This window comes from Lissotriton helveticus, chromosome 3_1, assembly GCF_964261635.1.
Source record: "Lissotriton helveticus chromosome 3_1, aLisHel1.1, whole genome shotgun sequence".
NCBI lineage: Eukaryota > Metazoa > Chordata > Amphibia > Caudata > Salamandridae > Lissotriton > Lissotriton helveticus.
In genome coordinates this window covers 626,280,453-626,304,738 of record NC_136061.1, presented here as the reverse complement: position 1 = coordinate 626,304,738, position 24,286 = coordinate 626,280,453, and the positions used below count along the sequence as shown (strand labels likewise).

General features: G+C 43.7%; 1 long non-coding RNA gene across 1 annotated transcript; it reads right to left on the bottom strand.

The window, feature by feature from the left end:
* Window positions 1-914: 914 nt before the first annotated feature.
* On the bottom strand, window positions 915-24,010 carry LOC144822767 (uncharacterized). The gene is made up of 4 exons (XR_013608684.1): window positions 23,802-24,010; window positions 23,606-23,710; window positions 8,518-8,560; window positions 915-1,108 (listed from the first exon to the last, which is right to left on the bottom strand). It is a non-coding gene; the product is annotated as an uncharacterized LOC144822767 (long non-coding RNA).
* Between the last annotated feature and the right edge of the window lie 276 nt (window positions 24,011-24,286).

The window sequence follows — 24,286 nt, the reverse complement described above, 5'->3', positions numbered from 1 at the left end:
ATAGGGACTGAGAAAATGTGACAGAAGGAGAGGAACTGAGAGGTGAGCAAGAAATAGATATGTGAAAGGAGAGAAACAACAGCGAGAAAGAGATAAATATGGTGTGCTTAGAAAGGAGAAGCAAAACACACAAGATGATGGACAGAATGTTGCACAATGGCAAACATTCACCCCCAGTCACAGATCTGGGTTTAATCCATCGTTATTTTGCTCACCAAGCCACCCCAGTTCGGACATGGCCATATGCAAATGCTCCGTCCATCATCCCCTTTTGCGCTCCGTCCATCATCCCCTTTTGCGCTCTGTCCATCATCCCCTTTTCATTCGAGAAAGGATAAGAGCAATGAATTTGACTAAAAGAAGAAGAAAAGGAGAGGGAGAATGAGATAAAAACAGGGTAAGTGAAAGGGGGATGAAGGACTGCGGGTGGGAAAAGAAAGAGAAAGGTATAGAACATCGCAGAGAAAAGTTCTGGAGATGATTGGATCGGGATAGAAAAGAAGGGACCCTGCACCCTTGGTGGTGATGCCTGTTTTAGGGGTTCAGAGTGAAGCCCTTTTGGTATATGTTGGTGACATTTCACAACTTTGCTTCATGTAAATATTTCCATTCTCTCACCTCGTGCTTCCGTCTAAACTCTAAAATGGGCATAGCTTGTGAGTAAAGGTAATTTATAAACAGGATGACTCATGATGTCAATTGAGATACGAAAGACAGATGGCGGCTGCACGCAAGCTTTAGACAAGGGTAGCACTTTGAAATCCTCCTTACTTAAGTCGAGTAAGCAGCGCATGCGCTGCTCTAGGCTCAACCTAAACATTTCCTAGTTAGCATGAAGGAAAGTTTTAATTCTATTAAGGACGCAGAGGTGAGGATTATGCATATCTTTCTTCACTCTTTATTAATAGCAAGTTCAAAGGTAAAATTTAAAACAACACATTCCCAATACTACAACTCCCATGACCAATAGGGAGTTACCATGGTAACCAATAGGACATTCCAGTAACAGTCTGATAGTCTATATAACACATAATGCAGCGTAGTCCTTCCGCATCTTCTCTGACGGAAGCTAAGCGCTTTGTTCTTCATTCCGTCTTCAATCCTGAACCTAAGAGGATATGGGGAGAAACGTTAGAGTTTGCCGAACAAACACCACAGCTATGGATAACATGTCACAAAGCAACAAAACCAAAGAGAAGACGAAAGACACAGCAGCATGTAGATTGCCTTCAAGTTTATTAGTCGGTACAGAGAGCCATCCCAGCTGTCTGCATCCCAGGCACAGACACCAACTGCCAAACGTGGAACACTCAAGGCAGAAGGCACCTGTAAACATTCCAGGTGACATCACACACACAGCTCTGCCAGCATCAACACACCTTCCCCCTTTTTAATGAAACAACACAACAAAATACAAATCCCTCTACATAACAGAAAAAAGAACACAAACATAGAATAAAGGATAGATTTGGCATTTTAGCAAACACAATGAGCAATAGAGACAAGCATTGACATAGCAAATAGGTCTCGCCTTTGGGACCTTATAAGTGTTTGGTTATCCAGCACAATATCCTTGGTGCAACAACATCAACTGTTGCATGGCTAAACACTTATAATGTCCCAAAGGCGAGACCTATTGGCTATGCCAATGCTTGTTATTTTTTATTTTTAAAAGACCCAAAGCAATGTATTATAGCAAAAATAACTACTTTAAAACCGCACTGAAACATATACAAGAAGGAAAATGAGTGGCAGTTCAACATAGGTGCATGTAGCCGGACTGGCATAATAGCATGTGTGATGTTGAACGATAGAATGTATCCAGGGAATTGTGGTCCTGTGGTTTAAAACGCCATGTAGGGAGTTTAGAACTCCTCTATGTACAAGGATGGTAATCCTTGTACACACGCATGTCCTATGACGGAGTGCGTGTGGCTGCGAGGAAAAAAGCAAAAAGCTAGTGCGCTAACCATTGTTTAACGCCGCGCTTACACTTCGCTACAGCAACCGTACCTTTCTGCCTAATTATCAGCGATAGGCACGCTTTAAAAACGCCTGTCTACTGATTTACACGGGAAATAGAAAAAAAAACAAGCCCGGGAGTGGTGCGTGCGCGCGCAGCCTTCACTTTTCAAGCACTGCACTCGTGCTTGTGGTGCAGCCCTGCTCGCTCCCACAAGGTGGATGCCGCCACAAGCACAAGTGCAGTGCTTGAAAAAGTGAAGAACGACGGCTAAAGCCCCTCCTATGCAGCGCATGCGCGCTACATAGGTGAGACCTAATAAAACTATCAAACAGAATCATGTAATTTACTGGGTCTGACAAGAACCCTAGTGCTTTTCCTGTTAGTACCAGCCACACTGAAAAAGGAACTAAAAGGAACAGAAGATCTTGGGCAAAAGCTGTGAGATGGCGAAACTGGGGATCTAATTCCACCTGATGATAGGCGGCCTTGAGGTCCAATTTCGTAAACCAACAAGAGGATCCTACTTTTGCAATGAAATTCTCAATGCGTGGTGGAGGAAAACTGATGACCCAAATGGTATTGTTCACACTACTTAAGTCGACACACATCCTCAAGTCTCCAGACCTCTTCTTAGCAAGAATTATAGGTGAAAGCCAGAGAGTAGAATCAACTTTTTCAAATATGCCCTGATCACAAAGGCTTTTCAAATGTTGTGATAAATCTGCTCTAATACTAAGAGGAACATTACGCAACTTATGTTTGACAGGTGTAACATTCTCTTTTACTTTGATGAAGTGTTGAAAACTAGAAACTTTGCCTAGACACTCTTGAAATACTTTTTCAAATGTATGCTCCCATTTGTTTGTTAAATCAGTACTAGAAAAAGAATTGATATAATTTCTGGACTGACTTTGTATTGGCTGCTTATCAATGAAAATTGGTTCATGTAACACTGGTTTAATAGTTAAACCAAACTCAGCCTGATGTAATAAATCAAGAACATTGATGCCTTTCTTCGCAACATAAACTTTTGCTTTGATAATCTCCCCCAATACACTGATAGTAGCCTAGAAGTAACCCAATAATTCAATTTTGCTGCCTTCAAAAGCCACCGTAGGGACATCAGGTGGCAATACATTTTTGTTTGCCCAAAATGTAAAATATTTTTCTTTTGACACAATGATGATATGTGTTCCTCTATCAACAAGAAGTTGAATCTGAGTTGTTTTAATAGTAACATCAACCTCAGGATCAACAATAAAAGATGTATTTTGTTTCCCACTATCTTTGACAACCACTATGTATTCCTGATTGGTAACATCATCACCATCATCATTTTCAACCTCATTTAGAACACACCTGACTTTGTTTTTTAGCTCCTCTACAAACTCTCACATAATGTCCCATTTTACCACACTGCTGATTAATAGCAGGGCAGTTCTTAAAAGATGACACATGTAAAGGTGAGCCACCTCTGAAACAACTAATTTTCTGACTATAAGATCTATATTAAGTGAAAATTCTTCCACCTCTGAACACATTTAGTCTCTTGATATCATCACTCTTTGTACCAGGGAATTTTCTAGAAACAGCACCAGAAACAGCGATATTCGATAAAGCAGTTTCTAATTGTTTGACATCCTCCATAGAACATTCTATGCTTTTGGCAATGTCAACTGCCTTGTCTAAAGAAGAATCCTTTACAGGTTAGTAACCTTTCTTGAATATTTTACAGTGGCATCGAGCAACAAGCTGATCTTGTATCAATTGTGAAGTGAAGTTCTCAAATTCACACTTGGAAGCAAGAACGTGCAGTGATAAAAGTATCAATACTCTCCGAAGATGTCTGCACTCTAGTAGAAAATTTGTACACGTGTACTACAATATTTTTCGTTTTAGAAAAGTACTTGTCTAATTGAGCTACAGCTATCTCAAATTCATCAGGATCTTCACCCTCAGGTGGGTCATAAGGTGGCAAATGGTCAAAAACATTTTGCCCTTCAACCCCTAGATGATAGTACATTAGATTTTCCTTTCTTTCAGGTCTGAATCTCTGACCAACAATTGCACCTAAATATGCTTTGAAAGACAAAAAACAGACTTTCCATTCCAATGGAGGTTCTCCTGGTTCATGCAAAAAAGGAGCAGGAGCCGTAACACTCTGCATGATGTGATACCTGTGAAAATAATATGGTTAGTGCCTAAACAGGGAAAGACTAAAGAAAGAATAAAAAATACAGAAGAATAAGAAAAGGATAAAGAAGAAAGAAGGAAAAAGAAAAGAGAAAGAATAAAAAAAACTGGAAACATAAAATAAAACACTGTACAAAAGGTGTCTTCTTTCGTGTTTTCCTTTCTTTTTTTTATTGACTTTCCCACTTTTTAAAGTAATAAACGCGATTTCACAAAAAATGAGGATGCTGTAGTCATTAGTTCGATCTGTTCTGAAGAACTTGAAGACAAAGAAGTCCTTCCATTGTTACCACAACTGTAAAACTTTAGTCCTCTTTCTAATACTGCTGAAATATGCGACACAGCGAGGAGATGAGATGGTGAAAGTACTACTTCCCACCGGATACATGACTCAATGTACACAAAATGTAAGTAAGCGCTCCACTGCTCGCGTGCTTTACGATGAAAGACAGCATGTCACTGTGTGCCAATTGCGCTGTATGAAGAATGAGCGGCGAGCATGTCACCGCGCTCAGTAGAGTAATGCGTGTGGGAGGATAATGGCCGCAGTAAAAGCTGTATAGAACGTCGAGGGAAGTGGGCAGCGCTTATTAAAACGGCAGTTGACCCACGCAGAAGGTCAAATAGACTGCTCAGGTCACACTCAATGTAAATTCAAATTGTTTTTAGTCCTCGAACAGTAAAAGAGACGTAAGTTCAAAGAGGCATGCATAAGCAGGTACAGTGCAGGTTGAAGTTCGCTATGATGGTTGATTCCCAAAAAAAAACACGGACGCTCTCTGTACCTCAAATGCACAACAGGAGCACATGGGGAAACAGGTCAGATCGCCCCCCACCTACTGCTTGTAACCTGTTTTTAAAACTGTTTGCTCTCACCTCTTTCACTCTCTTCCCCGGTCCACTGCTGAATTACATAGATTGTTGTGGAGGGAAGCAGGATTCCAATAGCGCACTGGAAGTGATTACTACTTCCCCTGCCAGCGGCGCATCGGTCAGCAGGCTAGTTGTTCTGCCCCCGGCCAACCTATTAAAAGTGCTGCCTTTGCTTTTGCGCAGCAGACCCACCGAGGGAAGGTAAATCTTACTACAGCGTTATTGTCCTGGAGCGCCTGGCAAAGGGCTCCCGCAGACTTTTACTTTAACCTGTGTTCACTGCGCCGATTTACTGAAATACACTGCTAAGTCACAGCTTTTATCCTGTTTTTAAATCTGTATGCTCTCACCTCTTTCACCTTCTTCCCCGGTCCACCGCTGAATTACTCAGATTGTTGTGGAGGGAAGCAGGATTCCAATAGCGTACCGAAAGTGATTACTACTTCCTCTGCCAGCGGCGCATAGGTCAGCAGGATAGTTGTTCTGCCCCCGGAAAAATTATAAAAAGTGATTCCTTTCCTTTTGCACAGCAGACACACCCAGCAGGTGCGCTGGCGGTGCGCCGGAAGCGCCAAAGGCAAGCCCGTCTGTGCCCGTCCGGCCCTGGACCAGGCCCAGGGCCACCCCCGATCCTTCAAGCAGATCCTCCCACCATAATCGACTAGTTTACACTCCTGAACAACTAAAATCCATACTCTCCTCCTGCAACCACCCTTACAAATGTCCCACCCTCAAATTTGAAAAATCTGTTCCTCATCCCATCCCGCTCGGCCCAAATTGCACTTCTCCTTAGACACTTTCCAGTCACCCCTTTCTCCGCCCAGCACCATCCCATCACATTCAAACATTCACTCTGCCTTGTTAAATGCTCGGTCCCTTCCAAAACACAAATACGAAATTCGGACCCTTATCGAAAATCACAACTTGGACCTTCTCTTTCTTACCGAAACCTGGGATGAACTGGCCTCTGGGCTGGACTTTTGCACAGCCACACCAGTAGGCTACTCTATCTGCAGATTTGATAGACCTACAAAAAAAGGGGGAGGTCTTGCCCTCATTTACCAGGAAAACTATTCCATTAAGACGGACTTGGTCCCCAACAACATCTGTGAAGCTTGCTGTTTCTCTATGAAAATTCTCCAATTCTCTCCTTTCAAAGGTATTCTTTTATACCGTCCCCCTGGATCTCGTTCAGAATTCCTTACCTCCATAGGATGTCTACTCGAATTAGTGGCAGGCGAAAACAACTTCTCCATTCTAGGAGATTTTAATTTCCATCTGGAGCTACAGGATGACCAAGACACCGCAGCCTTACTATTCAAACTTGATGTGGTAGGCCTCACGCAAATCGTCGCCTCCCACACACATTCGGCTGGACACACATTAGACGGACTTTTTTCTAACCACCAGCACCATGTCTTAGGACCTGACCTACCTCTACCTTGGACCGACCATCATGCAGTCCTCTTTGATATCCAATCCAACACTAACTTCCCTCCCCACCTAAATCCTTCACTTCCCAGACAGTTTAAAGCTTTCAGCAATATCGACCCCCTCAAATTTCAATCTTATTTACTCACATCTCAGCCCAACCTTCCTCCCAATGACCCTGACTTAGCTGCTAATACTACACACGTTGGATCAACAACGCGGTCAACTTGGCGGTGCCTACCAAACAAAGGTCTAATAACAGAACCACTGTCTCTGCACCTTGGTTCAATGAGACCCTTAGGCAGGAAAAACAGAAATGTAGACATCAAGAACACTGCTGGCGCATAAACTATGACCCCATCCAAAAAGCCCTCTATAAACAATCCCTAGGTAATTATAAATGCCTCCTGATCACGGCAAAAAGCAATTTGTTCTGCAATCAAATTGAATCTGCAAAAACTCTACCAAGCAACTGTTCCAAGTCATCTCTAAGCTCGCAGGGCAAAGGTTGACTCCTCCCATCAACGCATCCCAGACACTCTGTAACTCCCTAGCTACATACTTCCAGGAGAAGGTCAGCTCTATCTACAATAACTTCACACTAAACAAGTCCTCTAACATACCCTCAGTTGACACCAGCGAATCCAGTGATCCTGTAGGCGCCATTGCTCCTCCTGATTCCTCTCCCACTAGTACACAACACCCCCCATCCTTTAAGGAATGTATTCAAATCTCCCCGACCTTACTACTCATCTCCTCTCCTCAATGAAATCAGGATCCCCAGACGATCCATGCCCTCCGGCCACCCTTAAACTTAATCCTGTCATCATAGGATCTAACTTAACTCACACACTCAACTCTGTGTTCAAAACCGGTATTTACCCTTCCACCTGGAAAAAGACGGTCATTAAGCTTCTTATCAAATAATCCAACCTTAACCCAGCTGACACAACCAGCTATAGGCCTATCGCATGTTTACCCTTACCAGCAAAAATTGCAGAAAAAATTATGAATACCCAATTGGCACATTTCATCGAGCAAAACCACCAACTGCATGATACCCAATTCGGCTTCAGAAGGGGACATGGCATGGAAACCGCCCTCATCAAAGCGTCTGATGAAATTAAAAGAATTCTCGATGCAGGAGGAGCGGCAGTTCTCGTCCTGATTGATCTTTCAGCAGCATTCAACACGGTCGACCATGCCACCTTGATTGACCGTGCCTCTGCTTTGGGTGTCTCTCACATGGCCAGGGCCCTCTTTGCATCATTTTTGGCCAACCGTTCACAATCAGTCACGCTTGGCAATTACACCTTCCCTCCATTTACCTTTCCTTGCGGTGTGCCTCAGGGTTCCTCGCTAAGCCCGACATTGTTTAATATCTATGTGTCGAACCTGGCGAGGGTCATTAAAACCTACAACCTGGGTCTCACATCCTACGCCGACGACACCCAACTAGTGTTGGCAATACACAATGATGGTGCTCAGGTTGCTGCCAGCTTCCAGCAGGGAATGCTTGCCATAAGCAATTGGATGGCAAACATCTCCCTCAGACTGAACTCCAGCAAGACGGAAGTGATGATCTTCGGTAATCTTACACCCTCCTGGTCCTCTCTATGGTGGCCAGCCGACTTAGGAATACCTCCCTCAACAGTCAAAAAAGTCAGAAATCTTGGAGTCATTTTCGAAACCAAGCTGTCGTTCATGCACCATGCTAATTCAGTAGTCTCCTGTAGTATCAGCACTCGTACACACGATGAAGTTGAATGTAAGCTTTAATGATACACAGGTGATGCACAGCAGCTAACACTTCATACAGCTCAGAACTTCGTTATCTTTTTAAACGCTAGTTCTATTTAGAACCAGGAGTCGGAACACAGACAGAACATTCTAAAAAGACTAGAACATATCATTACATTATCCTCTCTTATTCCATAATAAAAATAAAATAAAAACAAAGCTGAAAACCAAACTTGAAAGAAATACAATACGCACAAACTTGAAATAAATACAAACGCATTTGCAGAATAAATAGCTAACATTCTTAACGATACCTTGCTGGAATAGAACGCTGACGACTGCTCCTGCGTAGACCCACTAGATGAGAAGAGTGAGAAGGAGACAAGCCATCACCGCCCACAGCATCAGAAGACACAGAGTCTCTTCCACTAGAAGCGGAACTTAAAGCAAAACTAGTATTCTTTTTGACACTTTCATTAGCTTGGACAATTCTGGCAATATTCCACCAGTTCTTCATATTCACTCTCACAGCATTACCACAGACTTTATCAATAATGAAAATCTCAGAGAATTTGCCACTGCCTTTAGTGGTATGCACAGGTAACTTAATACGAATCCTATCACCAACAGAAAACTGTTGAGTCACAACTCTTTTCCTTGAGTCAAAATTAAGTTTCTGTTTGGACTGAGCTTGTGTGACATTACGCCTAACTATCTCATCCACATTGCTCAGGGAATTTAACTTCACCCATTGTGACATCCAACCAGGACAAATCTTAGAGCATGGTTTTCTCCCTCGTAATAATTCGTAAGGAGACACCTTAGTTGAGGAATGCGGCGTGGTACGATAGAACCACAACATGGATCTGACAGCATTAGGAACATGACAACGTTGTGTAATAGCCCATTGTACGCAATTGTTCAAGCCTCTGTTCATGCGCTCCACTAAACCATTAGTTTGTGGGTGATAGAGGGAGCTTTTCAAATGATTGATCCCACTTTGGCTCAAAAAGGTGTTAAACTCTTTGCTAACGAATTGAACACCGTTATCACTCACAATCGTGGATGGAAAACCTTCCCTTAGAAAAAGGTCTTTTAAAAAGTCAATAACATTTTTTGAATTGGGATCACCAACAAAACGTACCTCCGGACATTTAGAATAATAGTCGACGGCGACTATGGCAAACCTTGAGGAGGAAGGAAGCAAATAAAAAGGCCCAACTAAATCAATTCCTATTTTCTCCCAGGGTCGGTCAGGAAGAACAATAGGTTGCAAAGGTGGAGAGCGTACCTTCAAACTCTTTTCAGCACTCGAACAAATCACACACTCCTCAACAACCGTATCAATATCCTGATCCATCTGCGGCCACCAGAAATGCTACGGACCCTTCTTTTAGTCAAAGATTTACCCAGATGACCCTCATGTGCACCTTTAACAATTCTGGTCCTAAGGTCATCTGGAGGTACTAATCTATCGCCACGCATTAACAACCCACCTTCACTAGAAACCTTCACAAAAGTTTGTAGAGAAACATGAACATTTTTCTCTCTAGGCCAACCTTCTTTTACACACTTTATAACTTCATTAAGGAGAACGTCTTGTGATAGATGTTCCCTCCATTCAGCTTCACTAATGGAGAACATATCATCCATACCAACTGAAGCAACAAAACAGTCTTCCTCCTCAAAATCATTCTCACAATCGGTTTCAATGGGATTTCTAGAAAAATAATCAGCTCTTGTATTTTTGCTTCCAGGGATATATGTTATCTCGAAATCATATTGAAGCAATGTGGTTGAAAGTCTAGCTATCCTTGGTGAATGCTCTTTCACTCTAACTCCTGAAAGAATAGAAACTAATGGGCTGTGGTCAGTCCTTAACTGGAAATGTTTTCCCCAGATATAAGGGTTAAACTTCCTTATCGCCCACAAGCACGCTAACAGTTCTTTTTCAATTACAGCAAAGTTGAATTCTGAACCACGAAGAACTCTAGAAGCATAACCTAAAGTTTGCTCTACTCCATTTACTTCCTGAGTTAGAACAGCTCCCAATCCTAACCCACTAGCATCCACAGTAATAGTACACATGGCATTGGGATTGAAAGGCTTCAACACTTTTGAACTCACTAATTGTTGTTTAATCCAGGTAAAAACTGAATCGCATCGAACATCCCAAACAAAAGGAACCTCTCTTTTGGGCATGTTCGCAAATGGCTGCACCTTAGTTGCATAGTCTGGTATAAAACGTGAATAAAATTCACATAAACCAATAAATGATTTCAAACCACTTTTATCATTAGGAGGTGAACTATCAACAATGGCTTTTACTAAACCTGGTCTTGGCTCCAGAACATTTTCCGACAAAACATGGCCAAGATATTCTACTTTTCGCGTTCTGAACACACACTTCTCCTTTTTCAAAACAACTCCACCATTACGCAACGCCTCTAACACTCTTCTTAAGATCTCATCATGCACTTCACAAGTAGCCCCATGAATCAAAACATCGTCCTGAAAGACAACAATTCCTTCGATGTTCTTTAAAAGATTTGATATGATTCTTTGAAATACTGCTGCCGCAGAGGCCAATCCAAAAGGCATGCGACAGTATTGGAAAGAACCCACAGGGGACACAAAAGCAGTGAGATGCTTGGAAGCAGGATCTAAGACAACCTGGTGGTATGCAGACGCTAAGTCTAGTTTGCTAAACCACTTTGAACCATTAATAAGCGAAAGCATATCTGGAATTTTTGGAAGGGGATAGGAATCTACCCAAATGCTCCTATTTAGACTGCGTAAATCAACACAGAAGCGAAGCTCGCCATTTTTCTTCTTAGCGACGACTAGGTGGGAAAGCCAAAGCGAAGATTCGATAGGTTCTGTTATCCCTTTCTTATAAAGACAATTCAATTCTGTTTCCAGCTGTTCCCTTATACTAAACGGGACATTCCTCAATCTGTGCTTAACAGGAATACTTATCCATCCACTCTTCCACTCATCCATCCATTCACCCAACCAGACATCTACCCTTTCACCCATCCAGCCATCCTTTCACTTACTCATTCATCCACCCAGTCACTCATCCTTCCACCCATTCACTCTTTCACTCATCCATCCCTCCATTCATCTTTTCACCTTATCCATCCACTCATCCATCCAGCCATCTACCCTCTCACCCATCCAGCCACCCTTTCACTTACTCGTTCATCCACCCAGTCCTTTATCCTTCCACCCATTCACCCTTTCAGTCATCCACACATCCTCCCTTTCTCTCTCCATCCCTGTTTCATTTAGCCATCCATCCTTCCATCAGCACGGGGCCCTGAAAAATCACAGGCCCCGGGCATACTAACTCTTCTGCCCTCCCATTGTGATGGGCCTTCACATTAGAACATGGAAAGGGCTTTAATCTGCCACAAGGCTCGGTGAACCCTTTCCACAGCGAACAATGTGAAAAGATGTTTGCTCCAAAGGGGGATTTGAGAAGCCATATTGCCTGTGTTTGTTGTCTCGGGCATACCTATGATTCGCTGGTTGTTGCATACTGATCGTGCTCCAAGTGCTCGTTCTTCACTTTTATGACATTTAGCACTTTATTGGTGTTTACTATTTTTTCATTATAGTGTGCTATGTTGCCCTTGAGAGTGGATATTTGACTTTCAGTGGTAATAATCAATGTTTCTTGTTTGCTGAGAGCAGTTGTTAGCTTGTCCACTCTGGAGTAAATCATTTCAATCTTGTTATCTTGTTATCTATAGAAATAAGGCTTTACAGGATATGCACTAGGAGCAACCTCATGTCACCATCATCCTTTGCCGTGGTGGCTCCCTGATAGGATAATGCTTGTTCCTATGAGTGAGCTATGCCTGTCTCTTGGCTTAAAGTACAGTTTAGCTTGCATGGTGTCACCCTTCCCTATCTTGCATACAATTGTGTAGACAGTTGAGCCCTGCCTGGAGTCCCCTGTTACCACTAGGGTGAAGATGTATGATCATTGGGGGATGCTGTGGCTGCTGGGGGAGTCCAGCTGTGAGTAAAGGCAGCACGCCCTACAGTGTTGCACAATGAAGGCATTAGGGACAATGTCCACTTTTGCTCCTGGCACTGTAGGTCCAGCGAGCTCCCCCATAGGTTAGTCCCCGTAGTCCCTCTTACTCCTTAAAACTCACTCATCAATACTAATCCATTACTCTTTCTATCTCACTCCTGACTTCTCATTCCTCAGCTCTTCTCTTTTTCTTCACTCCTCATTCTATAGTTCTCTTCTATCATGCATAGGGTCCAATTTAAATGTTATCAGAGAGAGAACAGTGGTGTCAATGTTTGAAATGTCCACCCTGCTGGTAGACAGTTTTAATTTGGCAGTCGGCACCTCTGTCAGGGTGACGGAGTAATTTACTCCGTCGCCCTGGTGAAGGACATGCAGACCACCAAAATATTAATGATGCCCTAAATGTCCTTCTTCTGGTTCTCACTTTTTATCCTCACCCCTTCCTCCTCTGCCCTCACTCCTCGTCCCTCCCCATCAGTCAACCATTCCCTATCCCCCATTCTCCGTACACAAGTCATCTCTCACCTCTCATCCCTTCATATCCCTCACTCTGCATCACTCAACCTATTTTTTAATGTTTCATCCCTCACCCCGCGCCTGTCCCTCCACATCCCTCATCCCTTATTCCATCTCTTTATTTCCCACTCTTCCACTAACTCTTCATCACTTGTCACACTTATTCCCTCACCTTTCCCTTTTTTTCTTTCCTCATCCCACACTGCTCACACCTCGCCTTATATGTGTACCCCACTGTCTGTTATAGGACATGCTTAACCCTTATATCTCATACCTCAGTTCTCTTTCCTCATTCCCTACCCTCACTCCTCTTTCTTCACTTCTTATACTTTTTTATTCAACCACCATTCCTCATAATTTATCCCTCAGTCCTCAATGCTTAGCCCTGATATCTTACTTCTCAGCCTTCATTTCTCATTTGTCAACTCTCATCCTTCATGTTTAGTTACTCCTTACTCCAGTCTCACTCCTCGACACTCACTTCTCATCTTTTATTTCATCCCATACTCGCCCTCTCCTTCTCCCTCACTCCTCATTCCCCTTTCCTAATTTCTCACTAATTTAACAATTTCCCTCACTCTTAATCCCTCAATCTCCACTCACTTGTCTTACTCTACAGCATTCATCCACAATGACACGGACACCGGACAAATTATGTTTTCCTAAAATGTCCACCACCCTGACTATTTTAGGATATCTTTATCCTTCCCTCCTCATGACACAGTTCTCATTATTGACCCCATAGTTCTCGCTCATCATGCCTCACTGTTCCCTCATTCTTCATCCTTCACTGAAGCCTCACCAATCAACCTTCAGTCCTCAGCCCTCATGCTTCATCTCGCACCCTTCATTTCTCATCTCTCACTGATCATCCATAATTCCTCACTCATCATTTTTCAAATGTTTATTACCTAATCCCTGTTAAGACATCTTCATTGCTCTCTCCCATCACCCCTCATTCTGCGGCCCTTATCCCTTAAACCTTATCTGTTATGCATCACTCCTTGCTCCTCAGACCTCATCTGCCACTGCCATTCCTCATAACCCACCATTCATGTCACACCTCCATTCTCTCATCCCTCAGTAGTCACTCCTCATCTTGTGCATCTCATCCCTCACACTCCCTTCATTCTTCCTCACCTCTTACCCCTAGCCCCTAATAATAATTTCAATGGATGTCATATTCAAATTAACACATGACATATTAATTTACACATGGGTCATGTACATTTCAACATATGTTATAATTATTTCGAATAGGACATGTTACAACACAAACTTTTACAACGTGGTTTTTACATCGCAACATCATTTCAACGCATGCCATCACAACGCATTTTTAGAAACTACACGTACAACGCATTCCATTGCAACGCATACCATTACAAGGCATAATACTTTTAGAGCAACAGTAGTGTACTTGTTGGATAGTGTAGGGGTAAAACATACTACTCCCACTCCAGTGAGTGCAAGAGTAGGGTAAGTGTTGGATAGTGTAGGGGTAAAAATGACTATTCCCTCTACAGGGAGTGCAACAGTAGGGTAAGTGTTGGTTAGTGTAGGGGTAAAAATTACTATTTCCCATTACTTACCTTATAATGCGTTGTAATGGCATGCATGGGCATCCGCAGAAATGTTTCCAGGGGGGGGCAACATTTTAACTTCATCACCATCCTCTGACATGATTGAGCACAAGTATTAAATACATAAAAAAAACATCTAATAAGACAAAGAGCTTAAATAAACAAAGAAACCCATAGGGGGAAGAGAAAAATCTTGTGAGGCGCCACATCAGATGACCTGGCAACTACAATAAAACAGAGGGAAAAACTAAAAATGACCGGAAAAAAACAAAAACATTCTAAATCAAGTTGATGCAGTTCTAGAGCATGGGTACTCACAAACTTTCTCTCGGGGGCCAAATTTAAAGTGTGGTTTGTGGCCGAGGGCCGCCCCGGTGGGGTCAGTGGGGAGGGGGGAGAGGATACAGCAACAAAAAAACTATGACCATGCGGTTGAACACAGGTCCCTGCAGCGGACGCCTTCGTCCACTTAGCCACCAGACCCGGCATACACACATCTTTCTTTCTCTCTCTCTCGCGCTCTCTCTGTCTCTCTGTCTCCCTCCCTCTCTCTCCCTCTCCCTGTCTCCCTCTGTCTCACTCACTCTGTCTGTCTATCTCTCTCTCCCTCGTTCTCCCTCTGTCTCCCTCCCTCTCTCTCCCTGTCTCCCTCCCTCTCCCTCTGTCTCCCTCCCTCTGTCCCCCTCCCTCTGTCTGTCTCTCTCCTTCTCTCTGTCTACCTCCCTCTGTTGCCCTCCTCCCTCTGTCTGTCTCCCTCTGTCTGCTTCCCTCTGTCTGTCGCCCTTTGTCTGTCGCCCTCTGTTTGTCTCCCTCCCTCTGTCTCCCTCTCTCTCTCTCTGTCTCCTTCTCTGTCTCTCTCTCTCCCTCCCTCTCCCTCTCTCTGTCTCCCTCTGTCTCACTCTCTCTGTCTATCTCGCTCCCCCTCGCTCTCTCTCCCCGTCTCCCTCCCTCTCTCTCCCTGTCTCCCTCCCTTTCTCTCCACCTGTCTCCCTCCCTCTGTCTCCCTCCCTCATTCTCTCTCTCCCTCCCTCTGTCTGTCTCTCTCCCTCTGTCTGCCTACCTCCCTCTGGCGCCCTCCTCCCTCTGTCTGTCTCCCTCTGTCTGTCACCCTCTGTCTGTCTGTCTCCCTCTGTCTCCCTCCCTCCCTCTGTCTCCCTCTCTGTCTCACTTTGTCTCCCTCTCTTTGTCTCCCTCCCTCTGATTGTCGCCCTCTGTCTGTCGCCCTCTGTCGGTCGCCCACTGTCTGTCGCCCTCTGACTGTCGCCCCTTGACTGTCTCCCTCTGACTGTCTCCCTCCCTCTGTCTCCCTCCCTCTGTCTCCCTCCCTCTGTCTCACTCCCTTTGTCACCCTCTGTCTGTCGCCCTCTGTCTGTCACCCTTTGTCACCCTCTGTATGTCTCCCTCTGTCTGTTTCCCTCTGTCTGTCTCCCTCCCTCTGTCTCCCTCCCTCTATCTCCCTCTCTCTGTCTCCCTCTCTCTCTGGCTCCCTCTCTCTCTCTGTCTCCCTCTCTCTCTGTCTCCCACCCACTCTCTCTCCATCTGTCTCCCTCTATGTCTCTCTGTCTGTCTTAGTCTCTGCCTCTATCTGTCTGTCTCTATCTGTCCCTGTTTCCCTCCCTCCCTCTCTGTCTCTCTGTCTGTCTCTGCGTGTCTTCCCCTGCCCCTGTCCCTGCCTCCATCTGTCTCTGTCTATCTCTATCTGTCTCTGTCTACCTCCCTCCTCCCTCTCTCTCTCTGTCTCCCTCCCTCTCTGTCTCCCTCTCTGTCTCTCTCCCTCGCTCTCTCTCTGTCTCCCTCTGTCTCCCTCTGTCTCACTCACTCTGTCTATCACCCTCTCTCTGTCTCTCTCCCTCTCTCTCCCTCCCTCTGTCTCCCTCCCTCAGTCTCTGACCCTCAGTCTCCCTCCCTCTGCCTCCCTCCGGCTGCCTCCCTCCCTCTCTGTCTCCCTCTCTCTCTGTCTCTCTCTCTCTCTGTCTCCCACTCTCTGTCTCCCTCTCTCTCTGTCTCCCGCTGCCTCCGTCCTTCTGTCTCCCTCTCTCTATCTTCCTCTCTCTCTCTGTCTCCCTCATTCTCTATCTCCCTGTCTTTCCCTCTCTCTCTGTCTCCCACTCTCTGTCTCCCTCTCTCTCTGTCTCCCGCTGCCTCCGTCCTTCTGTCTCCCTCTCTCTATCTTCCTCTCTCTCTCTGTCTCCCTCTCTCTCTGTCTCCCTGTCTTTCCCTCTCTCTCTGTCTCCCTCCCTCTGTCTGTCTCCCTCTGTCGCCCTGTCTGTCTCCCTCCCTCTGTCACCCGCTACCTCTGTCTGTCGCCCTCTGTCTCCCACCCTCTCTCTCTCTTTCTCTCTCTCTCTCTCTCCAACTGTCTCCCGTCCTATCTGTCTCCCTCTCTCCCTGTCTCCCTCCGTCTGTCTCTGTCTCCCTCCCTTGGTCTCGCTCCCTCGGTCTCCTTCCCTCGGTCTCCCTTCCTCTGTCTCCTTCCCTCTGTATCCCTCCCTCTCTCCCTCTGTCTCCTGCCCTATCTGTCTCCCTCTCTCTCTGTCTCCCTCTGTCTGTCTTTGTCTCCCTCCGTCGGTCTCCTTTCCTCGGTCTCCTTCCCCCGGTCTCCCTCCCTCTGTCTCCCTCCCTCTGTCTCCCTCCCTGGCTCCCTCCCTGTCTCCCTCCCTCTGCCTCCCTCTCTCTCCGTCTCCCTCTGCCTCCGGCTCCCTCTTTCTGTCTCCTTCTCTCTTAGTCTCCCTCTCTCTGTCTGTCTCCCTCTCTCTGTCTCCCTCTCTCTGTCTCCCTCTCTCTCTGTCTCCCTCTCTGTCCCTCTCTCTCTGTCTCCCTCTGCCTCCGTCTCCCTCTTTCTGTCTCCTTCTCTCTTAGTCTCCCTCTCTCTGTCTGTCTCTCTCTCTCTGTCTCCCTCTCTCTGTCTCCCTCTCTCTCTGTCTCCCTCTCTGTCCCTCTCTCTCTGTCTCTCTCCCTCTGTCTGTCTCTGTCTGTCTCCCACCCTGTATCTCCCTCTATCTGTCTCCCTGTCTGTCTGTCTCTCTGTCTCTGTCGCCCCCTTCCCTCTGTCTATCTCCCTCTGTCTGTCGCCCTCTGTCTCACTCCGTCTCCCTCCCTCATTGTGTTTATCTATAATTATGTCCCCCCTTCTCGCCTCTTTTACTATCTTCTCTCATCAATCATTTCTCCCTCTTTCCTCCCCCCTCTCCGTTTGTCTCTACTCCCCACTACGTCTCTTATTTTTCCTTTTGGTCCGGTCCCTCTCTTTATCTCTCCTCTGCTCTTACGTCTCCCTTGGCCTCAACATGGAGGGTTAATTACATTTTTCACTACATTGTCAAAATCGAATTTTCATTTTTTTCCATTTTTAGTCATATTGTTCTTTAAATATAGTTATTTCAGTCCTTAGTGTTTTTTCCGGAGTTTTTTCACTGTTAGCTGTATATAGCATGCTCCCCATTGCACAAACGGATGGAATTTCATAAGAAAGTTTCAATTTCTATCCGGTCTGTCACTTCACAGTTTTTAAACTAAGAATGTTTGCACTAACCCTGCTCCCCAAACGCCCCCCACCCGCGCCCTGTAGCTTTTTATCTGATCGTTGTGGCCTGCTGTGAGGCACTAAAGCTCCCGTCCCCTGCCTAAGACTTGCTAATTGCGCTGCTCATCTCCTGAGGGCTGGGATGGGCGGAGATGCTCCATGCTGTGCCTCCTCTGTCGGCCCATTGTCATTCTGCCCATGACAATGGACCGGCCTCACTCTGTGACCTGCTGAAAGTCACACTCGGCGCTGTAGCGACCTTTCAGGTAGGAAAGTCGGCCCAGGTATGTGGGCCCATCCTCTAGAACCGGGCCTGGATCCAGGGGGGGCAAGCGCCCCCTCTTGCCACCCCTGCGGACGCCCATGATGGCATCCGCTGTAGTGGCATGCGTTGTAATGGCATGTGTTGTAGTGACATACATTGTGATGGCTGCGTTGTGATGACATGCGATGTAAAGGATGTTGCGTTGTAATGACTGCGTTCTAAAGGTAGTGCGTTGTAATGACTTTGTTGTAATGGTTGTTTCCCAATTATTTCAATATATGTCATTCATTTTAATGTGTATCATATTAATTTCAGAGCATGTCATATTTATTTTAACCAGTGTCATTTTAACTTTAGCATTCGTCTTATACATTTTAATGCACATTTTATTGCAGTCATATTAAAACTTCTTATTATAATTTTAACAAGTCACATCCATTTCAACACATATAATATTAATTTCAATGTGTATCAAATGACTTTCAATGCAATCTGTATTCATTTTGATAAATATCATGTTCATTTCAAGTTTACTCATATTCATTTTAAATTAATATTAAATTCATTTCAATGACTCTCATATTCGTATTAGCACATGTCATATTCATTTTGTCATGGGTCTTATTCCTTTCAATCAATTTTATATTTGTTTCAAAGGATGTCATAATCATATTACACTTGTTATGATAATTTTACCATGCGTCAGATACATTTTAACCGTTGTCCTATCTATTTCATTATGTATCATAGTAATTAATGTGTGACAAATTCATTTTGACGAGCATCAGTGTCGACCATATTCATTTTAAGTCATGTCAAATTCATTTCTATGGGGCTTATATTAATTTTGACAACAGTCATATTCTTTTTAAATCATCTCATATTCATTTCTGCATATCTCATATTCATTCCAATATGGGCAATGTTCATCTCAACACAATTCATAGTCATTGCAAAATGTTAAATGTTCATTTCAAGGTATGTGTTATTATTTACAATGTACAATATATTCTTTTCAGTATATAATCTATCCACTGCAGTAACTGATATTAATTTCAGTCTTTTATATTCCTTCCAACATATGTCATATTCCTCTTGGCATATGTCATTCATTTCAAGTAATGTCAGATTCTTTTTTATTCATATGGTGTTAATTTCAGTGCTTGCTATATTGTTTACAGTAGGGCCATATTAATTTCAGTATGATTGATATATATTTCAGTATATCTCTTATTCATTTCAAAGTGTGTGTTATTCATACTAATCACTAAGTGGCATTTTCACTCTACCATGTTTCATATTGGCTCTGGTACAAGTCAGATTCATTCTGCCAGGTATCATATATAGGCCTGTGTGCTCAAACAGTGCACCCCCGCCACCATTTTGTGTTCACAAGCCAGTGAGGCCAGCCCCCCTGCCCCCCCCCTAGCTACAGGGATTTTCTACATCAGAGGGTGCTTCTGTGAGCTGTATTTACTGGGGCCTGTGCACTTTGTTTTTTGGCCAGCAGGGGGAGTAAAGCTTTATTCAAACAGTATTGTTAGATTGCGAGTTAGTGAAGCCTTTACCTGCTGAAGTCCAAAGTTGTGGATTGAGCCTGTCTGTCTCCTAGGAGATTCTGAACAGGAGCAAGCAGCTGCCCAAACCCCACCCCCAGGCCAGCAGACCATTGGCTATTCAGCTACCAGGCAAGTCTGAGCCCTCCTCTCACACCTGCCCAGGCCCCTGAAGGCCTTGCTGGGTGCACCCCAAATCATTCTCCTCCATCTTGTGAGTTGCAGCCCACATGTGCCCCAGATTGCTTTGAGCAGAGTCCAGGAAGTGGTAAGGAGACAGACTAGTGCTGTCTCTTCCCAAGACAAAAAGTTGTTTAAAAAACGATTTTCACTTTCTGTGTTTCCTGTCTATGCCTGTGGTTGTTACAGTTAAAAATTTTAGTTTTATCCTGCCTGTAATTGCATATTTTATCACCTGTGTTGTGTTTTAAATGTGTGGTTTTCCCTGCCCATGATTGCCTTCATTTAGTGTGTTGAATTGTGGGATTTGCAGTCCAACCTCTGTAGTTTGTCCCTCTAATTCCTTGGTGACAAATCTGTTTTCCCTCCAAATTTCTCCTTTGTTCTGTGCTTAGGCCTGTGTGCTCAAACAGTGCACCCCCCGCCACCATTTTGTGTTCACAAGCCAGTGAGGCCAGCCCCCCTGCCCCCCCCCCCTAGCTACAGGGATTTTCTACATCAGAGGGTGCTTCTGTGAGCTGTATTTACTGGGGTCTGTGCACTTCGTTTTTTGGCCAGCAGGGGGAGTAAAGCTTTATTCAAACAGTATTGTTAGATTTCGAGTTAGTGAAGCCTTTACCTGCTGAAGTCCAAAGTTGTGGATTGAGCCTGTCTGTCTCCTAGGAGATTCTGAACAGGAGCAAGCAGCTTCCAACTCCCTGGCCAGCAAACCTTGTCTGAGGTTGCTGGGACCTTATATGGTGTGCTGGTGGTTGGCACATGTGTACACTGATTGGTGGTTGTATCTGGTGTTTCTATTGGGTTAGGGTTAATGTCCTCATTGGTTGGGTATTTGAGGGTTCTGACTGGTTTCTCGGTCTGTGATTCAATCATTGCAGGGTTGGGACTAGGGCTAGGGTTCGGATTTCTATAGGAAGTAGGGACTAGGGGCTTCCTATGTTATTGGTTGTTGGGAGTAGGGTGGGACTAGGGCTAGGGTTAGACCTTCAATTGGAAGTAGCTATTTAGTGCTTCTGGTGTGATTGGTTGTTGGACCAGGTGTGGGACTAAGAGTAGGGTTAGGCTTGCTATTGGAAGTAGGGACTAGGGCTACATGTACCATTGGCTGCTTGGACTTGGATTGGGACTAGTGGTAGAGCTAGGGCCTTTACTGGACGTAGAGATCAGGGTTTTTGAACTGATTGGGTGCTTGGACTAGGGTTAAGATTGGCTGCAAGGTCCTGGTCTCCTATTGGTTCTAGAAGTTAGGGCTAATGTTGTGATTGGATAATGTTAGGGCTAGGGTTCCCATTGGCTGAAGGGGTCACCTGATTACTAGGGCTACAAAAAAGGCCAGGCTTAGGGCGTCTCAGCCCGGGCGTCGAGGCTAAGGGTGGAGAGGACAAGGGTAGTTGCCTGTTTGGGCCTGTTCAAGACTGATCGGGACTAGGGACAGAAATGCTGCCCTTTTTCTCATAAAAAAAAAACCTTCACTCTTTTATCCCTCCACTATCCTTTTTTTCTATAAAAATTAACAGACTAACATGTTCACTTCTCAAATTCCATGTTCCATATTCAACTATACTAATATACTGCCCAAATAACTGAATAACATATCTACTACTCAAATTACTTCATATTTATACTATACTAATTTTCAACACTAATCCTTTATGGGTTCCGGAGTGGCGTGCTACTCGCCAAAAAGCGCTTCAACACCCATCAGGGGTAACAAGTGCTATATGAATGCAAATCTTTCTTCTCCTTTTATCCATCTGCTATCCTTCTCACTCCAAGTAACAGACTAATATACACCACTGAAATTACCTCATATTTCATCTATCCTTCTGCTTAAAATGTACTTGCATGTTTCACTATACTAATTCAACACTAATCCTCTGTGGGTCCCGGAGTAGCGTGCTACCCGCCGAAAAAGCGCTTCGACGCCTCGTCAGGGGTAGTAAGCGCTATATAAATGCAATTACAATACAATACAATATAAAAATGAATGTAATACGTGTCAAAATAAATGTGTGTTTTTTTGCACCACACTATGCATTTCAGAAGGTGTCTTATATGGGAATCTTTGACATGAACGTCTTCCCATAGCCTCCACTTTGGTACTCATAATGAGGGCTTCTGAATTCAAACCTGTAAGCTATAATGTCAGACGGGGCCAAATGTGAGGAATGAGGTCATTTGTCATTTCTGTCCTGGCCTTCGCCCTACTATGGCCTTTCAAACTGAGACATTTTGTTTATTAAATTGTGCTTTTTTTTGCAAATTCTATTTGGTATTTTTATTGTTATTCATTTTGACATTATTACTGATTTGGTATTGCATAAATACTTTACACATTGCACTAAGGTAAACCTGTCCGCTCTGTGTCATAGCTATAAGGTGACTAAGCTCAGAGTAATTTCGTGACTTTAAAGGTTGACCCTGCCAAGGGTTGTTATTATTCCTTGAGGTGGGTGGTCACCGAACCCCCCCAAAAAATCTTAATTATATGGGTTGCTAGCAAAAGGTTGTGGATTCAACAAAACAGCAAAACTTTACTCAAGAGGAGCCAGTAGCCTGGCTTCTCCTTAACACAGAGTAAAACGTTTGGTTGCAGTGTAGACTCAAAGAGCACAGTATGCTTCCACCAGTGATGCACACAAGGCATGGGCAGTAGTACAATCCCCTCTATGAGAGTTAGATTAGTGCGGCTTTCTATATCATAGATTAGGCTCTAGATTAGTGTGATTCCAGGGCTAAAATAAACGCTGGATAACATTTTTACAAACAGCCGCGTACTTAGGGCAGGAGTACAAGCCTGTTCAAAATACAGGGCGCATTCTCTTCCCTACAGGTGATGTGTGTACCAGATGCATTCGTCATATAAATGGTGTATTTTTCTCTTTTTTTGGTAATGAATCATAAATAGTTGTGCTTTCACACTCCGTGTTATCTTGTTGTGTGTTATCATCATGGAACTCTTTATGTGGGGTTTGTCTTGCAGCTTACACTGAACAGTCTGAATATGTAGGTATCGGATTCATGTTATACCAGCAAAAGTCATTGCAGCTTGGTGCATGCACAAATGTATTTCGGTTCATTGATGGTACATAATGTGATTTTTCTGCATATGTCCTTCCTTAAGTAAAGAAAAACAGGGGAGATACCCTTAAAATCAGATCAGGGACAGGGTAAGTACAACCACGAAACACAAAAGGTCCCTACTCAACAGTTAAATTTGTTCCTAAGGTATTACACAGTGCTGGTGCTGAGAGTGAAATCGTCAATCCATACAATCATATGCTATACAATGCTAGAGAGTCAATGCAATAGAGAAAACTAATGCAAAGCTAAAATAGAACATATTTTATTTCAAAATAAATACACAATCAAGATTAAAAACATTTCATATTAAAAATACAATTACAATATCACAAGAAAACAGAACTGCTGACGCTGCGTTTCGGTGAGTAGTTAATTGTACACCTTATTCAGGACAGTTTTCTAAACAACAGAAACATTGTGTTATTATCAAAATCATGTGTTGCTGACTCAATATATAACAAACGAAAAATGACTACAGACTTTTAATAACATTTTACTATTCACTTTAACATCCCTCAGGCTACCACAGCACATAAACTTGTTGTTCCTCCTGAATAATCAACAACATTTACCAGCTTAACTTCACATATGAATTGAAGCATTACCATGCGTCATGCTTAATTACAATTTATTGAAACACATACCTAAAATCTTTTAGGACGTTGATAGTGTTCAGTTTCGCTAGGCTTTTTTTTGACGAATCAATATATTTAAGAATGAGGGATTGAGGATGTTTCACTCATAAAAACCTTGGGGTTAGAGAGGAACACAGAGAGCTATTTTCAACGGTAGCTCCAAATCATATATTTTGTAAAATAGGTCAAACATGTTACAACATACCTTCAGATTAAAAATCTTATGATGTTGGTTGTGTTCGTTGGTGCAACCGTTCTATTATTGTTCAATAATGATGCCCAAACTCTATATGGAAAATTAACTAAGTGCATTACCCAAAAATATTCTGTTGTACAGTGTTCTGACCAAAAATAAAACGTTATTGGCAGGCTTACCTGCAATAAGAACATATACTGGTACATCGATATAACCAGTTGATGCGCCGTGATTGGTAGCATAGAATTTAGAATCTGGGTCTTCGCCGTTTTTTTGAAAATGTAGGGCGATTAAGAGGTCAAGATAATAAAAAGGAGAAATAAATTCATTTTGAGTTACTATAATTATAAGTGTTCCAAATCTCTCAGAACTATTATTAAAGTTATAAAATTATGACCTGTTATAGTTGCTGTGCCACTTAAGCAACCGGAGGTTTAAAAACCTATAAGACAAAACATCATCTTATTATAAGATGCCTACCCGGTCTGTGTAGA